The sequence below is a fragment of the Helianthus annuus genome, chromosome 10 (assembly GCF_002127325.2).
Source record: "Helianthus annuus cultivar XRQ/B chromosome 10, HanXRQr2.0-SUNRISE, whole genome shotgun sequence".
NCBI lineage: Eukaryota > Viridiplantae > Streptophyta > Magnoliopsida > Asterales > Asteraceae > Helianthus > Helianthus annuus.
This window is the reverse complement of record NC_035442.2, coordinates 174290803-174295744: the sequence shown is the minus strand read 5'-3', so window position 1 is coordinate 174295744 and position 4942 is coordinate 174290803.

Sequence of the window (4942 nt, the reverse complement as noted above, 5' to 3'; positions counted from 1 at the left end):
GCATTTTACTCGACTATTCTAAATCCGTAAACACTCGAGACGAATTCACCAAAATAGGCGTGAAACCCACAATTTGGTGAACGACTCTCAATCTACCTATTCATTTTTTACACGAGATATCGCGATTAAGCTAGGAGTGAAATCCACATCTTAATGGTAAATCTCAAATTTCAAGTTCTAGTGGACCCTCGTCAACACGTCGAAATTAAATTTTGACCCGACGAGTACCAACCACACTTAGGATACGAAATCGTCAAGTTAGGGGTGAAACCCGCACCTTGTCGACTAGTTCCACTCCTTGGCATTTTTTTCATAAATCCCGCCAAGTCTCGAAATTTCGATTGATTTGGGACATGTAGTAACCTGAAGGGTAAATACCGTTAACCGACTTGTCGGCGAGAGTATTTTACCTATTAGGCCAAAGCATGCTCCTCAAATTCAAAAGACTTTTCGACCACTTTGGTTAGTCAAAGTTCCATTTGGAACACTCCAAACTTTGGTCAAGCATGTGTTTCTATTGTTCATTTTATACGATGCAATCTTTCAACCTCGAGTTTACCTTTGATTTCTCTTTTCACACGCACAACATATCGAACCTTTTCGATACATTTATATATGCATGATTTTCATATAATTTAAATTCATATTCCTTGCAACAACTAGTGGAGAGGTATCATCGAGATTGGAGTGACTTCCTTACCTTGACGATTGACTCCACCCCTCTTCCCTTAAAACGACCTCACCAACGAGTTAGGGGTGATTCCCTTACTTAGGTGACCGTTACCCAAAACTTCTCTTTCAAAATATTTTATTATGCAAACCCGATCATGTTTTATACCTAAATCATTTATCATTATTCAAAATACCTACTTATACCGATTTCAAAATACATTGTTTATCAAACGTACTTCTTATTCTACCATCCATTTTCACTCAAATCATATACACGAGATTCTTAATCATGTCTTTACCGTTTTACTACACGAATTTCCAAACCTTACGAAATGCTACCTATCAATTTAATCGGTCTAATGAATCTCTTGCCCATGAACTTCACATTTGATTTATTAACTGAAACACGTTCACATTATATCATCATACTAGAGACTTCCACTCTTAATCGAAATCAAACTAACCTTTCTCAATTACTTATAAGACCTCATAGATGTTATATGATCGTTTTACCAAATACTCTTTCCAACATCAATAAATCCTTTGTTAAAATTATTTTTAAACAATCACTAAGTTCTTTTACTAAATTTCTTTTCTAAGGGTCGACGTTTTCACAAGAACTTTCAAAGTTCAAAATTTCATGTTTTGATGCAAATGAAACAAACCCGTTATTAAAAAAAAAAAAAAAAAAAAAAAAAAAAAAAAAAACCTTCTCTACAACGCTTAACTCGTCATCCAAATTTCAAAACACGTGGGCTAGAAGACTTCATGGGGACCGACAATTTTCAACATACGTGAACTCCTTTTTTTTTTTTTTTACAAAAGTAGCATTTCAATCATTACAAAATACGTTAAGCATTACCAATGAGTACTTTATGTTCCTTTACATATACAAACTATATTCTACCTTTCAAACCAAGCTCAATCTAATTTTGATTCGACAAACTCAACGTTTTGTTTAAACAACTATACATGCACATCATTATACACATTTTAGACGATATCTCGTGATAACATCATTTATATCGTTCGTATCTACATACTTAACCTTTTTTTTTCTCCGCAATGTCTCAACGTACACCATATACGCAATATTTATTTTTCATACCTACACCTATGTTCATACGTTTTATGCTTGTACTCATACACATACTACTTATACGTTTTACGCTTCTGCTTGTACACATACTACTTACACGTTTTATGTTTATGCTCATACATACATGCGTATTCATACTTAAACTTATGCTCATACTTTCATCCTTACTCATGATTCGTACATTCGTACCTATACGCGAGCGTAATCCGAGGGATTCGCTTACGTGGGTCCCATACATGCTTAAACATAAACATGCTTACATACGACATTCTTCTACGTACACATTCTTATTTTCAAATTCATGTATACCTTGATTCATACATAGCTAGTACAAGCTATGTGGATTATGCGACAATCAGTATAGTCGCGGGTGCACACGGGATTATAGTGATAGGCGTATGAGAACCATAGAGTGTACTATTGTGTATGGTAAGACACGGAACGTAACATGATCCCAAGTAACGAAACGGACGTAATGTGGTTAAAACATGGTGGATACGCCGCTGGTACTTCCTATATATAAGTGTTTTCACCATGTTACCAAACTTTCGTAAAACGTGCCATGAGAAATTCAGTGTGTTGCAGACCTTTTGGACCTAATACAACTTCACGCAACTCACAAACGCATTATATCCGATTATTCATGACGAGACTTCATCCTTAACACACTACGTTCATCTATCCAACACTTATGCCATTCACATACTTGTACTCTTTAAGAGCCATTCGTTCATTCTATACTCGTATTATTTTATACAAAACTCGTTCGCAATCCAGCTTGTTTAAACATTTGAGTCCTAACTTACCTCATTACCTATAAAATAGCCTCCCTATTCTTGATTCTTGTGTAACTATACTTAGTATCTCTCTATTGCTTTATTTAAAGTAACAAACCTTTTCGTTCCTCTCAATAAACAGGTTTTACGAAAGTATGATTTTTTTTACTATCCTTAAAAACTTCCCCTTGCAAATCTACCTTGATGTTCTCCAAAATTTGGTACTTTTCAAACTTCCCAAGTTTCAATTCTTAATGATCACCTTTATGCCAAAAACTCTTTCAAGCCTTCCTCTTGAATAAATTTCGGGACGAAATTTCCTAAAGGAGGGGAGACTGTAACGCCCTGCGTTTTCAAACTTCCTACATTTAGAAACCTTACGTGAAATTCTAACTTTGGAAATCTTGTGTTCTTATAACCATTCTTTCATTGTAATCGTTGTAAAATACGGAACTTGCTTCGTAAATAAAACTTGTACATTACACTTTTTACCTAGTTAAATCATGTTTTATTTCATATTTCACCTTGTTACAAGTTAGGGGAAACATTGTTGCACATTATTACACAACTTAACTAACAAAATTACTCATTATAATGTTTTAAAAAAAATAAAAAAATAAAGAAATATGGCAGCCCCAATTCAGCAAAATTCAGCCCATATAGTTGGGTTTTGTGGGCTAGTTTCAAGGTGTAACGCCTTCTAAACACTTCCAAAGCCCAACCCATTGAAACCCTAATCCTTCCCCCTATAAATACCCCTTATAACCAGCCTCCCTACCACTTTTACAACCCTAAAAACTCACAAAACATCCACCAAACCGTAGCTGAAAGCAAGGGTTCGAGTAGATTGACACCCCTTCACGAAAATGAGCATAACTCACTCAATTCTTATCCGATTCACTCGATTCTTTTTCCTACTTGCTTGTATAATCATGGGGTTCGATTCCTAGACTTCTCCTTGGAGAAATCAGACCTGGAAATGCCCCGAAATAGTCCATAAACTTTCTGTTTGTTTTTATGTTCATCAAAAACTTGTTTAAATCTATGCAACTTGTGTCCAACACATCTCATACCTATGTCCTAATGCTTACAACTTATCCCATGGTTGGTTAAGCTTAAAAACAAGGTTGAGACATCTAAATCAGAGGTTAAAACCTCATAAACTTTCTGTTTTTAATTAGGGTTTTACCCACAAGTAATGTTCAAGTGTGAAACTTGTTGAATGTGTGATGGTTGGATTAGCTTGGGCTATCCTTCATAAGAATCCACTCATTACTTGATGTTTTGCTATAGATTAGTTGTTGTTAATACCTTGATACTTGTATGTTCATGACCCTCCTTGTTGTTTATAACAACAAGTGTAGTGGTGAACAATAGAGGTGCCTAAATGGAAGCTTGTTCTTCCTACCTCATGTATGTATTCTATGACACGAAGAGGTACCTAAATGGAGACATTAATCTCCTACCTCATGCTTGAATCATAAGACTTGTAAACTATATAATATCTAAGTTATTCTATATGTATACATCTAAGTAACTAAGACTTGATGATGACTTAATAGTTATTTGTTAAGTGGACGTTCCATCATCTATGACCATGCCCTTGTTACGACTCTAATGGATCTTAGAATCCTTGAAATCATACCAACTCTTTTGAGTTTCAATAGTGTCAAGAACAAGAGTTATGCGTACAAGATGATTATTTTCACCTATGTTACTTTCTATATATTAAAAAACTCCGAATCTATAATCTTCCGTTATACGCCAAACTCACACACCTACGTTTCCTTGTGTAGAAGGACAAGGTGCTCCGAACTAATTCATCTACAAACTTGCTCTCGGAATTTCAAGTCACCACTTGTAAACCGTGAGTATACTCGTACTTATCCCCTTTTTACTTTTACCACTTTTGGGGTGTAACATGTTTACCTATTGAAACTTACACATGAACTTTTGTCTAAACACATGAACATTCCTATAACATGCTTGTATATGTGATGGCTTGATACTTTAAATTTGGGTGATTCTTATGTGTTGAACTTATCATTAACTTCGTACGAGCCAAACCTTGACATATGTAGCGCTATAGGATTAATGACCCGCCTCTACTGAAACTTTGGTTATGTCATGAGCAAGTTGCGTTTTCTTGGTTTGATATGTTAGACACATGCCATATTTAATGTTTATCTTGAATCGCATGCTTACTATGAGGAATTGTTCACACTTTTATCTTATGCTATGTATGTACCAAACTTGTATACTCGCCTTTGCTTTTGCATTGAATTGTATTTTAAACATGTTACAGGTTGATGATGATGAAATGAAAGAGGTAGCACGATGCCTAGATACACACTTTAGACGTTAGGTTTAATATGTTGTATCGAATTTTGGTTAT